Genomic DNA, 15,881 nt, shown 5'->3' on the forward strand with positions numbered 1-15,881 from the left:
CTCAGGCTGAAGACACGCAGCAGCGTCTTCGGTGCGACAAAGCCAATTCTTCGGTCACCAACCCGGTAAGTTGAAAATGGGGGAAAAACCATGGGCAAAACACATGAATTCACGCCATTTATGGCACGAACTTATGGAGGCATATGTCCAGCTGTGGACTGCGATAGGCTGAAATGATGATGACGATGATGATGATGATGATGACGATGATGATGATGATGATGTAAATTGTAGTCGTTTTTTTTTTACGTTTGCGGCTAAACACAATTATGACTGTTTCATTTTCTTTCATTAAAATATACCCTATGTCATCAATGATACGTAGATGATATTTCTCCCAGTGAAAAACTTTTTAAAATCGGTCCCATAGTTTTGAGTTTGTCCTCGCGTAGTTCATCAATAAAAACATTTTGTTTCGCGGCATATGGCAGCCACCTCTATGTATCACAAGATTTGCATAATTACGAGTACGGTCTTACGAGTAGCCGCGTACTAAGATTATTTGAAATGTCTTTTAAAATGATTAAATTTTCCTTTAAGCGCCTGTGTCACCGGTTGCTAATTATTTAGATACCCACGTATAACGAATAAAATTTACCTATATATTTTATGTGTTTTACGTTAAATTCCCAGTTATATATTTCTATTCGTTCATTCGTTTATTAGTTGAAGTGAAACATGCTCTGAGCAACTGCTTATATAGTCTCTGATAGCTTATCAATAACCTATAAGCAAGATAAACTTTAAGTGCAGTCGGTGAAGCAGGTTATAAATATTTAAAACATTTACTGTACTGTAATGGAACGTAGAACACTTTGTCCTATAAAGGAGTACCTAATAGTGCGGATCGTCAAACATACAACTACGAAAATATACAATATACTTGAGTATATATGCATCGTTACATATATAATTATATTATAACTTCTCTAGTAATCGTGACAATGTAAATAAACTATAATATTTCTTTGCATATAAAAAACTGGAAAATGTAAAATTTATCATATTTGAGTGTTTCGCTATTTTCACAAAAAAGCATTTTTTACATCAATTGACTTTTAATCACAACGAAAATTTAAATAAATATCATGAAAGTATAACTTGTCTCGCTACTTATACTAGAATATAAGAAATATGATTCATACAGAAAAATGAAAGATTTCCCGAAGGACCTTTAAAATATATAATCCATATTCAAATTCAAAGGGAATGAAGTGGCAGAGTATCGTTCGTTTTAAATATGAGTTAGCCAGGGACATGATTTGTACACGTGACACGTCCGCTCGTTCTAGAACAAAACGCCGCAAACCTCGTAATTGCAGTCATTATGAAACTCTTCGCTCCTTTATAAGAGTAATTATTCCACAGCCTAGCAGTTAGACGTTGCCAATTAGAGCGATACTGAATTTGTAATACGAGCCCCATTAACGAAAGTGTTTTCGTAAAAGCATTGATTAATAATACGATCCCTTGACAATTTCAAATTTTTAAGGAGAGGTTTTTAAATAGCTGTTTTTAGATTAATTCAACATGTGAAAAAAGAACAAACAGTTTGAGATGATTCTCAAAGAATTGGAGCGCAATAGTAATTTTATTTCTTTTCATTTTATTATATTAGAATGATAGTACTCGAGATTATATTGAAAACTTGAATAAATGTATAACGGAACATACTTACAAACATTTCTTTAACAGTTTTAATTTATTATATATATTCTTTCAGTATTTATAGATATACTAGTTAGCAATTGTGGTTATAACTGACCAAGATCAAAGGTGAATTGTTTTGATCCTAAGACGCTAAAAGAAAATAATTTTATTCACAAAAACCAGTAAGAAAAAAATGTGTCCTCATAAACATTAAGTAGCTTTCTAAAAACATTGGACAACCTTAAAAAACTTTTTAAGAAGAGATCAGCGAGGACTTTTGATACTTGTTTTTTTTTTTTGTAGTATCATTACTGAACCTTTACCGATTTGCATATCTATGTGTATTTCTGTAAATTTTAATATCTATTTAGACTATAACATTTTTATTTAAATCTAATCTATCTATTAAAATACGCTGTACTTAAAAAATAACATCTATACAGGTACGTCACGTACACAATGCTATTTGAAACAAGCCCTCTTAAATTATTACAGTAGTACAAACAATAAACTCTTCAAATTTGTATAAACACGATCCTCGACAAACAATTTGTGTAATGTTTCAATAAGCCATTTGATTATCAGAATTCAGGAAGTGAAGTGGCGGAGCCTCTTGTCTTGATACTTCGATAGGACCTCGATTCGGATTTGAACATCTGGACAATGAATATTCATACAGCCACTCCGTAATCGGGTTTCCGATCTAACAGGCTCTGTTATTGTTAGCTACAAAGACTGTTTTGCTACAATTTTGGGAAACTCTCGGCCGTGTTGTAGCCAATTAAGCGAGTTTAGATAGCGTAACTGATCGCTCTGTAACAAGCTCACAATTTAAAATAAGATTTTTATGTTTATTTTTGTTTTTTACTTTGATCGCACTTTCTCCAGAAAATTAATGAAATTTTTTTGCTAATGGCGTCAAGTTTTTTCTACTTCTGTTAAAAATAAACTTTGTAATATTCGTTTAAACGTTTAAAAAAATTAATAGACAGAAATGGACCTGTAACATAATTCATAAATTTTAATGCGTACATAATTTAGAGGATATTAGCGACTTCTCTCCGTCCATATTTTTTTACACGATAAGTAATCGTTAACATACATATACTAAAACCTTTTCCGAAGCACTTCTCTTATGGTATAAGTATTATTCCGATCGGTTCATTAGCTTTAGCAGTATAACCGAAGAAAAAAACTGACTCTCCATTTATTAGTATAGATTTAACTTAATGTTGATCTGATGTCTGTATCGTATATACCTATTGTTTACCTATTTAAACTATCCGTGGAGGATTTCGAGTTATATTTCATTATGTGGAACAATTTGATGTTTATCGTACATAATCACCCATCCTATCGTATATATATTACATTCTAAAGTTTCATGTGTTAATAAAAATAGATTCTTGGGTATAATTCTTGACGTTAATTTCTATAGTAAAAATAGTTTTCAGTAATCATTGACGGCGTACATTATAATTAATTCTAATCTATACAAATAAATAAAATCGGAATGTCTGTTTGTATTATTAAAATAACCGCTTTTCACTAAATGGATGAAGTGGATGTATACACGGTACACATACCAAAATAACATTTTTTACAATTTTTGTCGGTCTGTCTGTCTGTTTGTTCCGGCTAATCTCTGAAACGGCTGAACCGATTTTGACGGGACTTTCACTGGCAGATAGCTGATATAGTAAGGAGTAACTTAGACTACTTTTAGTTTAGAAATTTATTTTTTTTATAACTCTGCGAACTGAACAATAATGTTTTTGCTGCATTCCACACAGACAAAGTCGCGGGCACAGCTAGTAGTTTAATATTATACATTTAGGAATGTTAAAAATCACTGGGCATCTTTACTTTTTCCCAGCAGTAAAATAAAAATATTAGTAAAGAAAAATATAAGATTACCATTCGTCACGTTGTTCTATTGCCCACAGTAAGTCCTGCCTGAGCTCAGTAAGTGTAGATCATTATCCATCGTACATTTGTATGAAATTTCTACTGACTATTTAATAACAACATTTTTAACGGCATTCTTGTACATTATAAATATATTTATATATACTATATTTTTATAAATATGTTTAAATTATTTACTAAAAGAAAAAACATAACAGCTATTCTAATAAATTAAAATGTATTAATATTTAAAAAATGGCGCGATAATTTATTAACGGCAGGAAGCACTTTCTCGAAACATCCATTACATGAAAATGCCTCGACCTTTTTGTTGCTAATACAATTTCCTGCATCCTTCGTTCTAATTTAAAGAGTTTTCATGTAGTCAAAACTTATAGGTAACCGAAAAAGGTATGTTTTATTACATTAATCGAGGTATATTTAAGTTGACCCATTTTAACACACACAATAATAAAAATTAATTCTAATATATATATATATATATATATATATATAATATAATAATTAAAAAATATTATTAAAAGGAGTCCCTTTAGGCAAGGTTCCGAAGATACTGGCAGCGTTCCCCCTTTGAATAGCTAGACTAATTCGCTGCTAAAGTAGCTGCCAGCTCTTCGGTCTCCTATGACGTCGAATAACCTTTTCGCTATTTCCTTAAAAAGTGTTATAGCACTAGGACCCCACGGACCAAGGGTCTCGACATCGAATGGGACAAAATCATATTCGGAGCCTAGACCCCTGTATTTGTCTGCTTTTGTTTTTTTCAGCCGCTTCACAAGCCCCACCAGCTCTGTTGTTGGTTCCATGTAGATGGGAAGGGGCCAGCGTGTCTGAACAGGTTGCAGCCCATACCAGCACCCGGCCCATCTTCCATGGAATCAAACTCATACCGCCCGGTCTCTTGCCATCGTCTCTTGCAATACCAGTCGGCTCAAGTAGACTTGGCACGTTGACAGTGGCAAGGGACCGGCGTATGATATCGTTAAGTGCGGCATGTCTCGAGAAGCGACCTGCACTTTTTAGGCATGACAGACCGTGATGTCCTAGCTTGTCGACATCACTGCCACAGGAACATTTATGAGGAGTGCAGACCGGAACCCCAAGCCGTAGACAGGTTGCGATTCGGAACGTGTTAGGCTCAAGAAATGTTCCTGTATTTGTCGAAGGGTACGCGTGAAGCCAGTAGCCGGCCTCATGCGTACCCACGGCCAAAAGCCTAGCACGCGCCAAGCCTGTACTACAGCTTAAAAGATTGTCATAAGTCAATTTGCAGTTTATGTCGTCCCAGCTCCTCTGTGAATTTGGAGAAAGTGGAAAATTTTGACTTGGGCATGCAATTAAGAAAGCGTTTCTAGCTTCTTCCAAACCAGCAATCTCAAAGTTTGAAAGGGATGCCCTTAAAATACTTATGAGATTTGCTGAACTATGGACAGAAGATAGGAAGGCTGGTAAAGCGACACTGGAAATCACCCGAATCCCTAAACCACCATAACGGATAGGGATGCTTGGGTCCAAGATTGCTCGTTTAGTTGCATATTAAGAATCGATTCTAAGCTAATTTTGATTAAGATATATATATATATATATATATATATATATATATATATATATATCACACTCACTCATACCATTATTATTTAAATCAGCTTCAATTCATCAAAAGAGTTCTTTCAACGTTTGTACGTACCTACCCATTTTATTATTGAAATTTTCAACGTTCAAACTTTATTCAAACTTTATTTATTATTTATTAGCTCTGTTTTTGTTAAAATAAATCCATAAAAAAGTAGTTCTACAACGCCTAAGTTTAAAATAATTGATCGATAAGAAACTCCTACTTGCGTATCCTTACTACACTAAGCGGGACCTTTCCTAGGAGAATATAATTGTTGGTCAGATAATTAGTTCCGAATTTGTTCCAGTGAACTTTGGTTTGTACACACAGCAACACAGAGACAAGTGTTTGAAGTGATCATTGAATATTTAAATATTCACTATAAGTATTTAGCTTGGCAATAATTATTATTCTTAAACTAAATATTTAGAAGTATGTCTGTCAGTCCCTGTGTATTGTTGGCATTAGTGCTTGGATTTGAGCGAGTAGGAAGGCTGAGCTAAAGGATACCCTCTATACCGTAACGACTGGACCGATTTTGACGAAGCTTTCACTGACAGATAGCTGATATAATGACGAGTAACTGAGGGTATTTTTTATACAAATTTATTTATTTTATAACTGCGAACTTAATGACGTTTTTGTCAAATTCCACGCGCATGAAGTTGCGGGCACATCCAGTACTATAGTACTATAGTACAGTACTATATAGTATCAAATAGAATCATCATTACATAATAGAAAACAAAGGCGCATCTCGCTGTCTGTATGCTTAGATCTTTAAAACTACGCAACGGTTTTTGATGCGGTTATGAGTAAATAGAGTGATTCCAAAGAAAGACTAATGTATCTATAATTAAAGCATTATATAGTAGAGGAACACTTATAGTTTGTGCAACCGTACGAAGCCGGGGCGGGGCGCTAGTCATACATATAATAAAAAGTCGTCGTGTCTTATCTATAGCAAATTATGAATCGTTTACCAAAAATTAACTCCAATCTAATCAGAATATTTTTACACGTGAATGAAATATTTCATATTTATTTCAGAGAGAGAATTTTTTTTCTACATTTGGATAATTTTTTAAGACCTTTTTTTAATATAAAATACTAAAAAATGTCTTAAATAGCCTTAGTCTGTTGAGTTCTCAAAATTCATTACTGTAATCATATTTCATATTTACATAATTATGCTTATTAATTCATCATCATTTCAGCCTACAGCAGTCTATTGCTGGACGTAGGCCTTCCCAAGTTCTCACCAGACATCCCGGTTTTCCGCAATCCTCATCAGCCTTCACTTATAATTACGCTTAAGTCACGTCATATTTTCGTACGTTAGAAAACTGTCGATTGGATACGTAAATATTGATTGCAGATTGCGATTGAGTAATATTTACTTCGAACGCTCAAAAGTTAACATGGCTTATTAAAAGAAAATAATGAATTATCATTATTTTAACGAGACATGTTCTACATATTTGCTGCAACGCTTAACTTTTTTTATTGTCATTTATTATGCTATGTTTATAACAAACTGTAAGATTTAATTTCTGTTCTATGAAGATAATTTGAATTTTTTTTATTTATTTAATAGTCAAGTTACAAATATATAGCCTAAAGTTTTTTGATAAAAAAAATGATTAATTTGCTCTAAATTTATATAAGAATAAGCCTCTAGTACTATTGTTAAATATTTATTTTTCTTCCCTTGATTTCTTCTATTATAATTCTACTGTAATTCGTTTTGGGCAACAAATGAAGCTCAAACATGTATTTGCTACAAAGCCTCATCTTAAGCATTTCGAGACACTAAAATTAGTACGCAAAGCCATAATCTCAACCATTGTTGGTACATGATGTTTCCTCTTGGTATTCAAATATACAGTATTCAAGGTTTAATTACATGGTTTCAGTTTCCTTTTATAATATAAATAAAAAGTATTATTTATAAGCAATACGACTGCCACACTACATAAGACTCTAACATTGCTTAATTTATTTTCCTCAAGTTGCATTTCCATTAATGACAACTTTTTCGCTAAATTATGACATTCTTCATGTAATGAATCATAAAAAAATTGATCTTTACAAGTTATATAAACTATAATTCTGTCTGTAAATAAACTCTTCCAAAACCGCTTTATATTTATTTATTATTTTTAAGATGATTTGAATTGAAAATTGAACTAGTGCTTTAATATTCAGTACTTAAGAATTATTTTTGAGCATCTGTTTGTTCAACTAATTAGTATACATATACGAGATTACAGAAAACCAATATCATAATCAAAATCATTTTCCATTACGGGGATAACATCTTTAAATCATAACCTATCATACACATTGATAAAAATCGAATGCAAATAGAAATGCCAATTTCAAATGAAAGGTTTGCATTCGACAAACTCAATATTATCGCTTGGGTTATCATCATTGCATCTGTATCAGCAGTCGAACGAGGTTGTTTATTTACTTAAAATTTAAAACTAACCGACTTATTTGATGTTTCCCCCATGTTTATTATTACTTTTTTGTCAATCTAAATCCCTACTAATATTATAAATGTAAATCAAAGTTTGTTTGTTACCCTTTCACGCAAAAACTATTCAACCGATCATCATGAAACTTTTGTACACATATTCTTGGAGTTATTAGAAGTAACATAGGGTACTTTTTATGAAAAAAAATTATTCATTTTTTACGAAAAATAAAAAAAAATTTATCAATAAATCTCAAAATCTAGCTACTTCAACGCCATCTAGCAGTCCAGTAATGAAGTTCTAACCCTGAGTACTGTAATACCCTTGCACTGTATTATCGATGGTCACGTCAATATCCAATCCAATTGACTATAGTTTCAGCTGTTTGGAATTTTTCTATATTTATTGTTATTTTTTTCTGTCATTATATATATCCCTACTAATATTATAAATGTGAATGTAAGTTTGTTTGTTACGCTTTCACGCAAAAACTACTTAACCGATCATCGTTAAACTTTGTACACATATTCTTGGAGGTATTAGAAGTAACATAGGATACTTTTGTATTTAAAAAAAATCAATGTGAGCGAAGCCGTAAAAGCTAGTATTTAATATTTATTTAAATATTTTTTTGTTCATTTGTGTTAAGTTAGGAATCAATCGCACTAAATTACATACTACGATCAAAAAATTAATGATAAAAAAATATTGCATAATATTCATAATACTTATATACACAGACAAAAATTCATCAACAGTTAATTATTATTATGAGTGAAAATTATGTCTATTTTTTTTTTTTTTTTTTTTTGTTATTATCTTTTTTCACATATAATAACAAAAATTTATATTTATAATAGTGAAAAAATAATAATTTCCAATTTAATTAATTATAATATTATTTAGAGCTAGAAAAATCATTACTTAGAGATTGTTATATTCATATGAGCGGATTATTTATTTTAGATCCTCATATTCGGTACGAGCAGTACTAAGAAGATTAAAACAAACAACAAAAATAAATACAACAACATAACATTTTTCACGATCTTTTTTCCACGTTGTCTTACAAATTTTAGGTTCAGTTTGAAGATAAAAGTGGTGGAAAGGCTATTTTTTTCTTTAAAAAATTAAAAAAATTTAAAAAATTATAGTTATGATTGTATAAAAGGTATTTGATACTCTAAATCAAAACTCACATGTAACACAAGTTAAGTATTTCCTTTATTTATTGGTTTTGCAATCCTTTTTAATAATCAAATTATTAATTTAATAACGCCCAACACATAAAAGTCGAATTATAGCATTGAATATTACTCAAACAGTGTCATCAAATTAATTTAATTTACGTACTTTAGGTTTAATTGAAACATGGTCCTAAATCTTAATCACATAAGTGTCAGGCAGACAAATACGCGACTATATAATAAAAAACAACAAGTCTACGTATGTCTACTACATAATTCATTGAGATCCACGTCTCGGCTTATGTTATGAATAATGTTATTTACTTTCTCTATATCCTGTGCTATTTTATCATCATAAATCTACGCGAAGAGGTATAAGCGTGCTATTACTTTTTATTTCAAGTAAATCCGTGATATATCGTAATAGAATTTTCTTATTGAAAAGAAGTTTATTTGCCTTGCGGTGCTATTTTATTATATATTTTTTTTTATTATTTATTTAATACAGTCGTGATTTTCAGCACAAGAATATTGAACACAAAATTATCAAAAAGTATAGAAAATAGCTTTTGTTTAGTTTATGTAAAGACACTTATTTAACTTAGCTGACCAATCAAATGGTAGTAAAATAGAACAAAGCCATTTGCCACAGGCAAGCGTTCTAGTGATAGCGATGACTCATTATTTTCTTAACGCGAATAAACTATACATTCATTATTGTGACACCCGGTAAAACCGACCCGGCGAACCGGCGGCCGGTAGAACCCGGCCTTACCTAAACGAAGTAAATTAGTATTTGTATGGAAATAATATTTAAAAAAAAAGATCACATTTATGAAATAAACTTGTGCGATGTTTAAACTCCTACTTACATTTTGTAGCATATTACAACGTTGGTTTTAATAAACTGTGGTGGCTATGAAAAATATTTTTTCACCAGCCTTTACAAACAAGGGCTGTTTTGTGTTTTGTGAGCGACGCGAAACCTTCCCGCGAATTAACATATTACACAAGAGAATTAATTTTTTTCTTTTTATTTACATGGTTTGAAAATATTTCACACAAGGAAAGAGGGGCATAATTTAGTCATAAATATTTTCGCTTTTATTTTTTGTAAGCAACTAACATTTTATACTGTATTCAAACTGAAGAAGTAAAATTTTCAAGCGGATTAATTAAAAAAAATACTCATTACAAATATTAAATGACAAATACATTTTTGGCACGAACTAGGAGAGACCTATGTTCAGCAGTTGACTGCGACAGGTTGATGCGAAGCGAATTACATTTTTTTCTACTTTTAAAGGTTACTTATCCCTATGGTTGTTAAAAGCATATTCGTCTATCTTAAAACTTTTAAATCTTTTTAAATTTTTTAAGATTAATATTCCTGAAGTATCTCGTAGCTTTCAGAGAATTTACAACAGGCCACGGTCGCTGCAGGTTATATGCTCACTATCAAAACGAGCTGCACTCGTGATCAGAATGTCAATATGATAATAATCGGAAATCTCCACGCTATTCCCCTACTGGGAAAATAAAACTTGGTAATGCATACGACAGTATGTAGAAACTTATGTTTCTTAAAAGAGGAAATTTTTAATTCAGATTATGGATAGCTCATGCTTCGGATGTAATTTTTTTCCACGTTCAGGAGTATTTCACCATGTGGTACGGTAATGTCACTAAAACTCTGCCTCGCTCAAGGGCTGGCAGCAATTTATATTGATTATCCACTCTGTTTCAGGTGCGAGTGTTGACAAACGCAATTGAGATCACCCTCCGGCCCGCTGGACTGATGATCTACGTAAGATCGCTTGTGGGGGCTGAATGAGAACTGTGAGATCTGGGAATGTTGGTGCGAGCTTGGGGAGTCTGACTCTGACAGGCTGAAGCAAACGAGCGAGTAATAAAAGCATAAATTAAGTACATTTACAGGCAAAAGCTTATCTGCTAATAACAGTCTCATACATTCATCGATTCAGCCTATCACAGTCCACTGCTGGACATAGGCCTCCACAAGTTCACGCCAAAAATGGTGTGAACTCATGTGTGTTGCCCATAGTCACCACCCTGGGCAAGCGGGTTGGTGATCGCAGGGCTGGCTTTGTCGCACCGAAAAAGCTGCTGCTTCTCTACGGCTTGTATATTTTATTGCCAGTAGTTGAATGATTATTCCACCATCGGTCGGCTTTTTCAGTTCCAAGGTGGTAGTGAAACTGTGTTATCCCTTAGTCGCCTCTTACGACACCCACGGGAAGAGACGGGGTGGCTATATTCTTCATTGCCGTAACCACACTCATACATTACATATCAATAATATACCTAATACAAATTACTATAACAGTTACAAAAACAGTACACGTACAAAGACTAATGTATTTGAGAGCTACATTAGTAGCTCAAAAAATTATGTATAGAATTTTGGTTTCCGTTTATATATTTTTACCATAAGTATGCAAAAGTAGCTGAATAAAACGAGATGAGAGAGAGGTCTTAGTTTTTATTTGAAACTTCTATATTTTTATTGTATCTAAACGTGAAGTTAAGCAAGTAATGCATGTGTTTTAGGAAACAGTTACATATTTCACACGTATTTTTATAACTAAACTTTTCATTAGGTACTATAGATTTACTGCATAGTATTTTTCTAGGACGAAACAGCGTGTCTTTGAGACTTTCTTCACAAAGATAATTTAAAGAGCCGGTCAGAGACTCCAGCATATTTCCTATTGCCAACGAACACGAAAAGAATTTTAAAACAGAAACTTATCAGAGCTCTGCCAGATTTCAGCAACGTGTTCTATGTGCTAGCCTATATCGACTTTAATTTAGTTATCTATTCGAGGTAAAATTCGTCAATTATTTGGACCTAAGTATTTCTAAGTACTCCTAGGAGGTATGAAAGTGATCTTATTAATTGAAATAATACTATATTGTTGTATTATAAGTATTACTAGCTGACCCCGCAAACGTTTCTTTGCCATATATGTTATTAACCCGCTTAATCCCCCCCCCCCTTATAACTTAGGGGTATGAAAAATAGATGCTTACCCGATATGCCCACAAAATTTTATTAAAATCGGTCGAGCCGTTTCGGAGGAGTTCAATGTTTAACACCATGACACGAGAATTTTATATATTAGAATTTAACTGAACTAGACTACCAATACAATCTTTACACAAGTTATGCTATATTGTGTTTATTTTAGTTTATTATAACACATAATGAAAGAATAACAATGAATATTCTAAATTTCTGAGAGCGGAGTTAATAGACATTTTGTAAAAGTGAGGTTATGTTACAATGTTTATAAATAAACCGATCACTAAGTTCTTTAAGCAAGCATAATTTTAAGCAAGCAAAAATAACGTTTATTATATTTAGTGAAGAATGTTTGAAAACTCATTACACATATCAATAACTTGGATGGGCCGACCATGGGGAGGTTTATCAAGTTACATGTACAAAATGTGACTGGATCAATCTCCCTTTATTTTATTTTATTTATAAATAAATATCAGTAATGGACTCAGAACGCATTGGAAAACAGTACACACGAAACGTCAAAAAAGTGACGGTACACGGGAGGAGATTGCGAGGTGGCCGGCGCAGAAAATAAACGGCTATCAATGTCAGTCAGCTGTCAAAGCTGTCATTAAAAATATGATTTATTTTAAATCAATACGAAATCAATAATCATTTTGGTTCATCAAATATTAATTGATATTTTTGCTATCAATGCAACTTTATTTCAATGCAATTTATTTTTTATAACTTCAATTGTGCATCTAAATACTTTGAGTTAATTAACTAGTGCAAAGTTGCAAACCTTTTCTTTTTGAATTCCGTAATCGATTATAGTTGAATCGATACCCATTAAGAGTGTATACTACCTCAAATTGCTTATTTTCCACTCGGCAGGATGTCCATATCTTCCAAACTACTGAATATTTAAGTTTGAAATTTATGTATGGTAAAGTTCAGGACATAAACTATCTTTCATATGTTTCGAAAACACGATTTCATAAAATTTTCTCGATACAAGAAAATCGCAAAGTTACCTCTATTTTTGTATTAAAACCTTAATATCTCAGTAAATATAGAAGTCATGGACTTGAGATTAAGCATGGTAATTTAAATAAGTATGACGAACATTTTTAATGTTGCGTTTTTTAAAAAATAACTATTGATAATGTTTGTGGGGAGAAAATACATATAATTCGCGCGATGAACAACCAAGCGCTCTCAATTCTCATGTGTATTTAGTACGGGTAAAATCTGAATTCGAGCTGAGGTAGGGTAACCCCTTAAGAACTATCTTTCTTATTTTTCTCGGCTTCCAGATTCAAAATTGGTCTGATTTTTTACATTATTAAATAAAAAAATATGACCAAGTTTACCCGCGTTAATTTGAGGTAAAAACGTACAAAGATATTAATTAAATATCCTTCCTCGATAAATGGACTATCCAAGACAATTCGAACCAGTAGCTCCGGCAATCAGCGCGTTCAAACAGTCAAACAAACTTACTTTGATAATATTAGTAGTGTAGATAAATCTAAAACTATAAATATAAGACTATGAATTATATTGCATTATAAAGAAAAGCATTTATTAAATAAATAAATACTTACTAGAAGACTTGGTACATTTAACTTGCATCGGAAGCAAACCCTTTGCAGCAATTTACATAGCTTTGTATACACAATAGCAGCTCAGAATCTCGCTCTCTAAATGTGACGTAGACAAGTGTTTGCTATCAGTAAAGTTAAATAGCCTGGTACGTATTATATGAATAAAACACTCTATTTGTCTTGCTCTCAACTCAACACTGCATTACATTATCGATTGATGTAATTTTTATGACTCTTGAACAAAAGCTATTCTGGTATAATAAAGAGATTTTTACTTTTAATATTTATACACGAACAATCATAAAAATACAAAACGGGATATTTTCCATGTTTGTTATTGATAATTTTGAGTTTCCAATATTTCGGCACTTTGGCAAATCTCCTGGTTAGGTCTCATGGAGTACACACTAAGCCAACAAAAAATAAATAAATATCTTGTTTTACATATAAATCATATTTGTTAGTGACAATGTAGTTTTAAAACATACTTATACGTATAAATGTATAGTTCTATCAATAACAGCCATTAATTTATAATATTATTATTTTGTTTAATTAATTTGTTTTATTCTTTGCTAAATCAAAATAAGAGAATGTGTATCATATATTTCACTACAATTCAGCTTTGTAATACGAAAAATTCAATAAAGTTAAAGGGACAGTTCCGGCGTCCTTTTTCTGGCTTGGCTGTAATTTGAGCATGTTTCCTTTTCATTAAATTCCTACGCACAATATTGTTAGGTACTCGTAAACATGGACGGGATTTACGTATTTAACAATTACTATCCACTATATTTAATAAGAAATAGAGTTTTTATTTTATTACCTCGAACTTTTATTGTGGATAATAAAAGTAAGTATTTACTAGTAAGATCGCTGGAAGTAATATTTTTTTTTTTTTTTATATTACAAAAACAACAGTTTTAAAGTGATTTAGTAAGTAATTTTAATTTTTTCATAATGATTTCAAAGTATGTAAAATATACTAAAATACAAAATCTAAAATACTGATTTCAGTTGGTACAACTCTGCCAATATATAATAAAAAAAAATTTAAATACGATATTATAATATTATAGTATGTAGGAGTAAAATATATTTTTCCAAACAGTTATCTTATTTCTCACATGTTAAATGTTATAAATACTTGTAATAATTACCTTACATTGCGAGATTGGTCAACACGTATTTTGTTAGTGGAGGCCAGAAAGCTAAAAGTGGATTTACTCGAGAGTCGAGAGGATCTATTGAAACCTGAAAATTAAATGCTAGAAAGAAAAGAAAAAAGGTTATATAATGTACGAGCATTTCAGCGATGAGGAGAGCGTGTCAGTCATAAAGAAATAGGTACTCGAGCGCATCAGATATTAATAATATATGCTCCCTACGTGTTTCTGATAACGGAAAAATATTAATTTGCCAGTTTGCGTGTTGAGTGCTAATAATCCGAACGAAGTCGCAGGTACGGTTATAATAAAGCGCCGCGTATTTTGCATGCGCGCATATTACGAGAACTGTCGTTAATACATTGTTAATAGGCAACTATTTTGTTCTGAATATGAATTATGGCAAATTAGTAAAATTACGAGTGCTAATTTAATTTAAATATGGGTAAAGAGTTAATATACTGGTTGAAGATTTAATCCACAAGCAAAAAGTCGTCCTAGAAAATCTAGGACCGAAGACAATATTGAGAGAGTTATGCAGTCTGTACGAGAAAATTTACGATTGTCTGTCTAATGACCATTCTCTCTTACACTTGTCGTGACGAAGTTTGCAACGAATTTGAAACTTGGATCTTAAACTTCATCCATACAAGCTACAATTAACATAAGAACTGAAAGAGTGGGCGAAACGTCATTGTCAATACTTAACGCTATGTTGCGATGTTGGAAGGTTTTTGGCTCCAAAACTTCAAGAATAGTGAACTCTAGGGCTTCATTTTCAACAAAACAGAGTTACCAGTCATACCTTAAATGACTCTATGGTCGTTGTCAAATAGATATTCTCAGAAAAACTGATTTCAAAAAGAGGTGTTTTTCTCTTGACTCTTTATGGGAATACCACAAGGACAAAGTCTACAGTAATAATCCGAGAAACATTGATCAGGTCGAGGAGAATATCCTAATTCTAAATTCCTTTCGCTTTTATTTTTTTAATTACGCACGTTCTATTGTTTGTATTTTTGTTTTTAATTTTTTTATTATGCACCCATCTGTACAATTTTCAATTCAGCGTACCATAAAAATAATAAACCAAATATATGAAAACTAACGCCTGCGTCAGTACACTAAACACTCAGCTTCTGATTTTTAACGTGTTATTATGTTATACGAGCTGTAGAAATGTTGATAATAACACGCTCAACAAGCAAATGTA

Source organism: Melitaea cinxia, chromosome 10, assembly GCF_905220565.1.
Source record: "Melitaea cinxia chromosome 10, ilMelCinx1.1, whole genome shotgun sequence".
NCBI lineage: Eukaryota > Metazoa > Arthropoda > Insecta > Lepidoptera > Nymphalidae > Melitaea > Melitaea cinxia.